We start from the raw sequence: 12,153 nt of genomic DNA, 5'->3' as shown, positions 1-12,153 counted from the left end.
CTCTGTAAAAAACCCCAAATGCTACTCCTGTTATTACCAGTTAGTCAGCAGTTGTAATAACAGAAAAAGTTTAAACTATAACATGTTTGGACTGAATATAAAATCTGCCACCTTCACTGTGACTACAAAGCACCATGCTAGAACATCACCCATGGGAGAATTTAGCACTGAAGTAGGAAAAGGAGACCGGGATCACATCAGTACGTGACTGACTTAAACCATATGCTCATAGTGCTAAAGAGCAAACTGACAAATATAACCCCTTTTTCTTCCATATATAGTGACTATGCAATTACTTAGAAAATCTGTCTGAACCAAAACCTACAATGAATGTCTGATAATCTCACTACAGACTGGTATCCAACACCTGTCTACTAACACAAATTACTGAGATGAAAAACCCTCTAAGTTAGAAGAAACTACTTGAGGTTCCTCTCAGTCTTTGTAAATAAGAATGCAGGTTTTTAGAGAAACCAAAATAGTGATGGGACGTGAGATGGGGAATCCCTAGGCAACAGGGAAATGTGTTACTGCACAGTGCAGAAATCAATAGAGGGGATGGATACACAGAGGAAGCTGAACCTGCGGTAGCAAGAGCACTGCAGAATGCCTCCGCGCAAGGCACCTCTTCCTAGAAAATGAAAGGGAGACAAACAGAGAAAGTACCTTAAACATTCTGCATCCACTAAACCATTGGGTTTCAGGGTATAAGCAACCTCAACAGAACGAGGTACATACTAAGTCAAATGTAAGCAAAAATCACCACTGATAGCCATGTAGGTTTTCTTCTTTTTCATTACCTGGCTAATTTAAGCAGATCTATATTCAGCTAATTCCTGAGTATCCCTTCTTTCAGTACTCAAAAGCATAACAGCACAAAGACTGCTGAGCAGAGAAGCCACAGCTAGTACTGGCTAAAGAAATTTGTAACGAAATTATATCATACTATTTACTTTATTAGGCCACCTTTCTTTTTACAAATTAACAATATCGCTACTTTCTACTCATAATGTCATCTTTTTTTAAAAGATGTCACAGAATCAAACAACAGTTGAGATTGGGAGGGACCTCTGAAGGTCATCTCATCCAATCCTTCTGCTCAAGCAGGATGACCTAGAGCAGGCTGCCCAGGACCATGTCCAGACAGCTTCTGAATATCTCCAAAGATGGAGTAACACACAAAACGAACAGTACATCAGAGCAGATTTCATCTCACCTAAATCAGCCATGAAGTTAGGTATTCAATCTGAGCTGGTTTTTTATGCTTCCTCTATAGTCAATCAAAGTGAATCATTTCATCCAGAGATGATTAAACACTTGTTTTTGGAAAGTCCGAGTAATGTGAGAAGAATCTAGTCTGCAGCACAATTCCACATCTTATATTTATCATTTTTCCAGAGTAATAATTTGTATTATTTTCATGAGCATATTTAGTAGTATTTTTCATGTGCTATTTTATGTAACACATTTTTAAGAAGTAAATAAAGTAAATAATTCTCTTTTTTTCCCCAGAAATTCCTGAAGTTCTGGTTATTTTTATGTTTTCAAGACTCTAGTGTGTCAAGACCTAAGTCTTCATAGTTACCTAAATAAAACAGGGCCAGGCAGCAAGTTGTGCTACTGGTTGTTCAAACTGATAGTGCTCTCCTGGTCACTTAAGTGCTACAGGTCTTCCAGCGCTGAAGAGCACAGTATCTAACTGCCTTTGAAAGTCAGAGTTTAACTATCTAAAAGAAGTCCAAAGAATCTCTCGAACTACACATTTAAGTGATACTGAGGAAACATATGATTCAGTCAATATTCAGAGCTGATGCACTTTGTGCTACTTCTGTTGTATTATCCCTAGAATCTATATTAAGCCTAAGATTCCTTTAACCAGAAACAGACCTCTTTTTGGTAAATATTACCCTCACATTCCTCCTTTTACAGAAGGCGGGAGGCCAAGATTTTTAAGTGTTTTGTGCTTCCCTCCCACATATATGCCTTTAAAAATTGAGGCTTACTTTATTTTGTCATGTTTTTCCCACAACTCTTTCATATTAAGCAGATTTTATTTCTCCCTCAGGTCTAACTAAATCCTTCTAGAAACTCAAGAAGACACTCATGAATCTCAAATTATTCTTCTATATTTCTGTCAAAAGGATGCCCTCCAGATCATCCACTAAGAGCTTCTGCATTGATTGCTTTTTAGTGTTGCATGTATGATAGGTTGGGATACAAAAAATTTCCGCCAAATAACAAATCTCCAGGGCACCATCACTAAGACTCTTCTAGGGACAGTTTACCCTTCAGAAAACAAGTAATAGATGAAAAATGCTATTACTCTCCAGACCATAGTAACATAGCTGAGAATTAACTCAAACAGAATAGAACAACATGACCATTTTAAGTTAAAAACAAAACAAATCAGAAAAACATTGTAAAACAAGTAAAATAAATCATTCTCAACAGATGGTAACAAAGTACTGAAGCAGAACCTGAGCACTTGAAGAAAAGATTAATTCTGCTGTAGCTGAAGGATATGGCTGGTTTGTCATTGTGCTGGTTTTGGCTGGGAAAGAGTTAATTTTCTTCATAATAGTTAGTATGGGGCTATGTTTTGGATTTGTGCTGGAAACGGTGTTGATAATACAGAGATGTTTCCCTTATTGCTGAGCAGTGCTTACATAGAGTCAAGGCCTTTTCTGCTTCCCACAGCACCCCACCAGCGAGTAGGCTGGGGGTGCACAAGAAGTTGGGAGGGGACACAGCCAGGACAGCTGACCCCAACTGACCAAAGGGATATTCCATACCATATGACGTCATGCTCAGCATATAGAGCTGGGGGAAGAAGAAGGAAGCGGGGGATGTTCGGAGTTACGGCGTTTGTCTTCCCAAGTAACCGTTACATGTGATGGAGCCCTGCTTTCCTGGAGATGGCTGAACACCTGCCTGCCAATGGGAATTAGTGAATGAATTCCTTGTTTTGCTTTGCTTGCGTGTGTGGCTTTGGCCTTACCTATTAAACTGTCTTTATCTCAACTGACGGATTTTCTCACTTTTACTCTTCCAATTCTCTCCCCCATCCCACCAGGGTGAGGAGTAAGCAAGTGGCTGTGTGGTGCTTAGTTGCTGGCTGGGGTTAAACCATGACAGTCACATACAGCTGTAGTGCTCTATAAGACAAAGAAACCAAAAGAATTGCTTGCTAGTCAAAGAAGGAGCAAAATCTGATGAAGAGCTCTGTATCCTTCACCTTAAATATTACTAGGAATTGTACCTTCTATTATGCAATAAGCTGACAAATCTGAGAAAAAAAGCTCTTCAGAAACAGCCAAACAAATCATCCAGCTAGGAAAGGGAAGAAAATAGAAAAACATCCTGGTGCAGACAAGAAAAGAAACCAGTGAAGAGGTGGGATGGGCAGTTAGTGTACCCAATATATTGTAGCAGGAGTGTAGAAGTTTCAGTGATGAGGGCAGTCTAAGAACCTAACTAGACATAAACAAGTGTTTTGTGCAATCAGTTTGGCTTACACTGCCAGCTGACATTGTTAAATGTAAGTCTCTCCAAATCCAAGAATAATAAACACTCTTTAGTAGGAGTCTGAGTTTCAAGCCTTTACTTGAAACTGAGGTTTATTTCTACCATTTCTACCATTCATAACAAAAACAGAGGCCGTCACATAGAGCAAGAGATGGCCACCAAGATAGACCTTTAGCTGCAAACATGGGGATCTGATTTTTTTGATATGTCTATAGAGAGAGGAAGATATATAAAGACATATAATAAACCAATTTGCCTCCAAACATCTAAATGAACTTCAGCAATCATTAAAGCAAGAGACATGCTCATGGATTATTGTAACATCAGAAGAGAAATATGATGAGAAATAATAAAGTAAAATAGTAAGGGATTTTAAATAGTTTTCTGTACTGATAATTGAAGCCAGTTAACTATTACACTGAAGTAGAAAGTAGCTTCCTGTGAACACAGATTACTGTAAACACTCCAGCTTCCCTCAGGCCTGAGAGAAAGACTCAAGAATGAAAGCAACTCAAGATGTTGAAACCCATCTGAGGGCAACATTCATTTCTAAAAGGACAAAATATTGTACAAATGTTGTGTCTTCAAAACTTTTTCTTTTTGGAAGGGAGCAACAGAAAGGAATGGGCAGCCTGTCTCCGTGTACAGTAAAGGTGATGGGCAGGCAGTGTGTATTCTCTCCATCTGTTTCCGCACATACAAGCATTTTACATCTTGTCACTCATAGGATCAGCCTAATCACTGTGTTCAGACTGCAAAGGAAATATTCTGTGCAATCCTTCAGGAAGTACAGAAAAAATAGACAGAGAAAAATACAGAAAATAACTGTTTTGCATTTGCTAACCAGCATGTTTGGAGTAGGTCTTAGGAATAACAGAGTGCACCAGGCAGCAGCACAGAGACAGTCACTGGAGCTGTAAGTGGGACTTGCACAGTACAGCAGCACATCACAGGCCTTTCACACTGTGAAGACCTAGAACTGATGGGACAAAATGAACCTGGACAAACACTGTATTTAAGTGTAGTTGGTAATCTGTGTGACACTCCTGGGCAATCAAACTACTGATCTCAAATTATCAGGATGCCAGAGGTGGAACTGAGGTGGGTGTAGAACAAGAGCTACATATGAGAAGTTTTATAAGGATGGTAGGAAAGGATGCAGCTCCTCACCAGCTCCCCGCTACAAATTTTGCTCTTGAATATAAGGGAGTTACCAGTAGTTGAGTGTAGAAGACTCACAGAAAGGCAAAGGATGGCCAGGGTTTGAATTTACAAGTAGCATGTGTCTGCACAAAGAGAGAGAGCCTCCACTGTGCTGGCAAGGACACAGGCAGGGCTAGTCACCCCCAGGAAAACACTGCACCCTGAAGAAAAAGGGACTCGCTTCCCAGTGAAGAGCAGTATCGCCTTACTTTGAGATCTTTCTCCATCAAAACCAGTAAAACCTTTACAGAGGCGTTGTGGGAAGAGGTCCTTCCACTCCTGCCTTCAGGTCATGGGCAGAAGCAGGAGGGTTTTTAGTGAATACCCTCTGACTGTTTAGTCACTCTTTGTTACCACTGATTCCCTGCTTTTTTCTTTAATCCTAGCTAGTGCATGTCCTTTTATTCTATCCCAGATTTTTTTCCTGGATACATTACAAGAATGAATGGAAAAATAGGTTACTCCACAAATACTAAGATCTGTACTTTTGAGAGATTCCACAAAGAACAAAATCTAGTCCAAACATATATGGGTCATATAAACTTTAAACCCATTTATAGAACTGAATATGAACATCTCCCTATTCTTCTATGTAAATATTTCTGACATCCCAGATCCCACCTCAGGTTTCTTCAATGAATAAGTAAGTACAAGAGAAGGCAGCAGAATAATTTTTCCATGTTTTCAATAATTCTCCAACATCATTATCTTCACAAATTAGAATTTTATAAATATTACAAAATGATCTCATTACAACAGAATAAGCACAACTATAGCAAACCCTATTTATAATGAACAACTTCAGAAACTAAGACAGTAGATTTTTGTTTTCTATACTGTTTGAATAAAATAAAAATAGATGAGTTAAAGCATATAAAAGGAAAAGCAGGAGCACTGAAATGTTGTTCTGAAAGATCACTAATGAGCAAACCCTCCCAAATTCCTCTTCTTTGACTTCACCACAATCATGAAATCAATTCCTCTGGAATGTAAACAGGTTTGTCTTCTGTTCAGCTACCAACAAAATTAAGTCAGCCTTCACCTGACCTTTGCAAAAAATGAAATCACAGAGATATACATTCCCCTGGACTGCCCACAGCTTCTAAAGCTTCTCATTCTTTCTGTGGTACACCTCATGGCAAAGCAGCAATGCACTATTTGTTAAAAACGCAGCACGGCAGTTCCCTGATTAACTTTTGTCACTTGTCTAGTTCCATCAGTTTAACAAACTGTATATTGCAACTTTTCAGTGTATTATAATATGAAAATATTGCTCAAACTCTATCCCACAGTTCTGAGACTAATTCAGGATGCTAATAGTGGTTACACAGAAATGCACCATTTTATTACTGGTCAGAAGAAGAAATCCCACAATTGCTCTTCATACAAGGAGTGCAGCTGCGAGAAATCTGATTCCTGAAGAGAAGACACTTCAGATTAGATATTCCTGCCTAACAAAACTTCAGGGGAGTTTTTGTAACTTTGGGCTTCAGCCAATGAACTTCACATTAAATGGAAGGAAAACACAACCATAATGAGCTTGAGATAACTATGAATTATATGGTAAGTAGAAAGATGTCAATAAATTGCAGCTAAAAACTCCCCAATTTATTCATTTGTTACCAAACACCTATTAGTTTTGCATCTAAAACCTGAGGAATTTCTACCGGAAGGAGGGGCAAGCAGGGGCAGGAGGCTTTTTCCCCCATGCTCTGATTTGAGCAGCAAGAGAGAGCCCCCATCATCATTATATTATGATATCCATACCACAGATCATATACATTATGATCAGCTTGGGATTCAGCTGTATTAATATAGAAATCTGTAGTGTTCATGAATGCTTTTGAGCTAGTTGCCCAGTCTCCCTGTGCTGTTGAGAGAAACAAGCATTTCTGAAGAGTAGTTCCTCTCCTACTAAAACAGTTGGTGAAATCACTCCCTAGAAGTGTTTCTTTCTGTCCACTGATCATAAGATACTGAGGTTAAATCAGATGTCCCTGGCACCTGAAATTAGATGACATGATTCTCACCCTTACCATCTTAACTGTTGCTTTGAGATCCCAGGTATCTGTCTGTACTCCTGAAAAAAACCCTGCATTTCCTTCACAAATCTGAAATTTTCATTTAAGCAGCTATTTTAAACAGCTAATTTTCTGTTCTCCATTTTCAGTAAATTAAGCAGCCCTATGTTTTCCATTTTTTCTTCAGCTTCTCTGTCTAGCCAGAAAATCATGCCACAGATAGTGAAGACTACTAAGACCTACTAAGGGTCAATAGAGATATGTACCTTGGGAATAAATGCACTTAGCTAAGCTAATAACTTGAAACTTTCTCCAAGTTTCAACCCAACTTTTCTACTTGAACTTGATGTAAACTATCTCTGTGGTCATGCTTACATCAGCTGAAGCCAGTATAAACAAGGGCATAGTACAAAATACCAAACCTCTTAAAAGCATCCTGGTTATCTCAGGGAAGTTTAATGAGTCTGATCCAAGCCTTATTTACACCAGATCTTTATAAAGAACACTACATCATACTCAGTGTATGCAACAACAACAACGACAGCAAGGAAGGAAGGAAGGAAGGAAGGAGGGAAGGAGGGAAGGAGGGAAGGAGGGAAGGAAGGAAGGAAAGGAAGGAGGGAAGGAAGGAAGGAAGGAAGGAAGGAAGGAAGGAAGGAGCCAGAAAATAATTAAACTCCCTCAGACAGACTTATGTTGGTAGCAGATAGATTTACCATGCTATATTAGTTAACTACATTTGTATATATATGTCCCAGTACACTATATGTTCTACTGCTATACCGTCCAGCATAGAGTGAATGAGTGTGACTGGTGAAAGAACAGATTATGTTTATTATAGCTGTATTTGAATAGGACTTTATTAGGTTAATCCTAAAAAGAATAAAACTCAAAATAACATCTGTTTTTCTATCTTCTGCTCACATATCCTAATGACAAATATAAAAAGCATATGGGATGGAAACCTTCTTCCTGTAGTGATCCACTGAAGAGTTTGCCTACTCAGGCATTCACTAAAAAAGCTGCCTGGATCTGGAAGACACTAGTGCCACAAATTGAGGTTTTCCACCATGAATAGCTCTGAACACTCTCCACTCCCTGCTGGCACCATTACCAACAGGTAATTTAGTACAGGTCAGAAATAAGAATTTTCTTAGGTTCTTTAACTAAAAACATGTATAAACAAGACTTACAGATAAGTAAAAATTGAATTTTTATCAAAATTCTTAAGAAATTTAAAGACTAAATTTGCCCTAATTTATAAAGGTGAATCAATAAGAGCTATATGCCTGTAGAGAAGTGGTCAGAATTGGGGCCATTACTAATTAGACAAGCCTTTGGGCTACAGGCATTGTCTGCAGAACTGAGGCATTTGAAAACTAGTTTCTCATGGATATTTTCTCTCATTATGAAGCCATCATAGCAAATGGTAAACTGAATAGGCTTTGTTAAAAAAGTCCCAGGGGCTGCACTACTCTTAGTAGAGATATACTGAGGCTGCAAATTTTGGATCTGACACTGGATTTCAAGCACACTAAAGTTAATGAATAATTGGTTCCAGGAGTTAGTCCCATTCAAAACATGGCGAACATTTGCAAAATTCCTAACTGGAAATGAGTGTTGAACATCATCAGGGTTTGGAGTTATTCATCTCCAGGGTTTTAACTGAGACCCATCTGTAGCTGTAAGTCAAGGCTGGATACAAATGGAGGAACTGTAGAAGAAACCTTACATTGTGTGACTGCATTGCACTTCAGAATGCCTTTGTCATCTGTCCCCATTTTTAATATTATTAAATTTTCCAGAGATCATTTTAAGTGTGTATATACTGCTAGTCTGAGTTAATAAGCTAGCAATTACTGGCATGCTGTTACAAAACCAATATTTAAATATCATATTTTATGTCCTGTCCTTACAGTGATACCATTAATAGTTGTATGAGATATTTTTATTACTACTTGAAAACAAAAAGATTTATGGTGGTGCAGTAATACTCATTGGTGTTCATGTTATCTGTATGGGTTATTAGTATTCTGTGCCTTTCCGTAGTTCCTAAATGACTACACAATGCCATCTAGTGGTATACGGCTTCAGTTCTTTTGAAAACTGCTAAATTTAGATTGAAGTTTGTCACTTAGGATGTCTAATTGTGCAACTTGTGACTGAAACCATCACAATTATGACTTTGGTGCTTAAAATAAACTGATCCTCTAAACTTAAAGATTTCAGAGCTTATTATTATCCATTTAGATTTCAAAGTGTATTATTATCCATTTATAACAGGCACAATAACTAACCAGTTATTTAGAGTTTCAAGGCAAATTCATAGCACCCATTCTCATGACTGATGCAAATATATTTCAGCTATTAGCAAAAGATAACACAAGGTGCATAGCAAAAAATAATAATAATGTGATTATATTTTTATAACTCTTCACATTTAACACATATGCTCCACCTATGGAGGTCACACTTCAGAGTCAGTGCAGAATGGGCCATGTCGTACATGGCCCCCTGTTCTATGCCCTGTAAAGCAATATGAACCACAGGGGCTCTTATTCTACTGGATCCTTTATACAACTCCTTTGGAAATAAACCCTTTCGTACCAGCCTTTAAATGTCTCCATTTTACCAGCCTCATTAACATGAGACCGGGTTTCTGGCTTCACTATCCCCGGCTACACCTGGATTAGTAAATAATACTGTGGCCACATGGCTCTCCTTTACCTGCTTCCAGACTGCCTACTGGGAGTAGACTCTGGCCTGTACTAACCTGAGCCTTTCCCAGGCACTATCCAGGAAAACATTGGTTGGCACAAATCAAAATCGTCACAGGTTCTGCTCTGATAATTTAATGGTATGGTCATGTGTCAGTGCTCAGGCCCATAGTCTGGACGAGTTTAATTTACCAGTAAAGATGTACCCTCCATTTTTTCATAGCTGTTCTTTCAGTTACATCCATAAAGCTGAGTCTCTATTGGAGAGCTTCCCACTCAGTAGAAACGCAAATCTCTGATGTTCTGGGAGATGATGGGGCAGCCTTTTCAGAAACAGTCTGCTGGAGCAATAAATGGTATTTTAGAGTATTCAGATTGGAATGGAAAGAAATGGTTTATGAATATTCCAGCAGCTTTATGCCAACCTTCTCAGGTCTACAGCGCAGTTAACCACAGTGTCACTGGACAGCAAAGTTGAGACTTGACTCAGAATTGAAATTTAGGCACCTGGAGCATTACATGTGCATTTCCTATTTTCTTTCCAAGGTAAAACTACTTATAAGCGGACACTCTCTCATAGTTCATGTATACTAATACAGTCCTGAATACATGAGCTACAATCGTCTCTCATTGCCCATTCTTAAGAAGTTGTCAGCTCTTTTGGTCTTAGATCATGATATAAAAGTGGGTGGATAAAATGAACCATACTGAGAAACTCTTCTCCCTTTTCCACTTGCACCCTGTGGTCTCCAAAGAGATCACAGAGGGAGCAGTTTTGATGCTTTGTTACACGATGTTTCCTGAACAGCCCTTTTCAGTCTAAGCTTGTTTTAAGACAGTGTCCTTCTAGTCATTTTCACTGCAAGACTGAATCACATATAAAGCACATGGTACCCTTTTCAGTTTGTTAATGAATTTTTTTAAACACTATAGTTCCCATTCAGTTGTGTGCCATCTGCCTTCTTGTAGAAATGTATAATCTTTTGCCATGAGATCAGTAAAACAGTGATAAAAATACCTTCCTAAAAATTAGAAGCTAAACCATTTTTTCTAACTGTAATAAACTTACTAAATATCTTACTATCATACATCTTACATATATGCTTATGTATATATAAGTATATACCGCCAAAAAATCTAAGTCAAACAGCATAAACTTTAACAACAGTATAAATGACATCAGATCTTCTTTCATACTGTGTTCGGTATGGGGTCAATATTTGAAAAGATATTAAGCAATAGAATCCATTTATCCACTGAATTAAGATTCAAAATTAATTTTCCAACATTTTTATTCTAGGAGTACTATAACATAAAACTGAATTTAAAAACCACTTTCTTACCATCACCTTTGTCACTGTTTTCCAAAAGTTTCTGGGCATTCTACTTTGTTACTGAATTCCAAATCAAAGAGAAAAGATCAGATACACATCCTGAATGATGTTTCAAAGTGCATAGAGAGTAAAAAGTCCATTCACATCCAGAAAGATTTCTTAGAGGGCTCAGCTGAAGTTTGCAAACACAGTATGCTGAATGTTTGCCATCTGGTCTGTATCACTGATTAGATTCTAGAAAATGTCTTAAAGAGTACTTTGATTCTGTTTAAGTGTGGGATGTACTGTCCGCAACAACATTATGCATATTTTTCCCTTACATAATGTCCTGGATACAATGAATAAGGTCAGTACACACTAGATTTACCAGTAGGAGTAATGGCAGCATGGAATAAATATTTGGCATAATAAATACATTTCTGTTTCTCTCATTAACTATTACCATGGGACACTTAAAAATACAAGAAATATACATAATAATTATAGAAATTTAAATAACGCTGTTTTGATGTACAAAAAGGCAAAGGCAAGTTGACATCTTGTTCTTTTAAAAATAGAGCATAAATTTCAACAACAAGGCTCTTTAATGCCTTTCTTTTAACCTTAGAACAATCACCACTCTGTACTTCATCCCACATACATACGACCTGCAGACTGAGAACAGATATCTAAGGCATTTGCTTATTTATAACAAATCCTGACATCTGAAGATGCATTTATATATATATATATGAAGATATATAATCCCATTTAAATAATTTGTGTTTGAATTTGGCATCAGAATTTAATGTCAAATATTTTAGTCAAATGCCATTTCCTTTGACAGAGCTTTTATCATTATACATACATATATTTATACACAAATATATATCTATGTACACATATATATAGTATGCGAAACTACTAGCTAGATTCTATTTCCTATAGTTTTCTCGTACCTTAAACATCTGATCTGAAATTTTCTACATGTGATCTCAGTTTCAGGCTCAGGTTATTTTTATTTGGTTTGAGACATTTTATTTCAGCAAAAACTTCTTGCCATCCTCTAGTAAAGATTGATTGCAACTCTGCTAAAATTAAGGTTCTTTTTTTTTTGTCTTGCCTTACATAAGAGACCTGATACTTCTGAGGGTGGGTTGCTTTTACAGTGTAAAGCCACCATTTGTTATCAAATTATAACCTTCTGAATTATCTTATTTTGCACATACTTAAGAAGCAAGTGCTTAAAACTTTGCCTGCTTGTTAGAGTTTCGCAGATAGAAGATTCTGTCTGTATAGACTAGCCTCCATGCTGGAGTCTAAGAAAGCAGACAGTATTTGGGTGAAATTCATCCCTGAAATTTCATTAGGCTT

The sequence above is a fragment of the Gymnogyps californianus genome, chromosome 3 (assembly GCF_018139145.2).
Source record: "Gymnogyps californianus isolate 813 chromosome 3, ASM1813914v2, whole genome shotgun sequence".
NCBI classification, from domain to species: domain Eukaryota; kingdom Metazoa; phylum Chordata; class Aves; order Accipitriformes; family Cathartidae; genus Gymnogyps; species Gymnogyps californianus.
Note: the sequence above shows the minus strand (reverse complement) of the source record.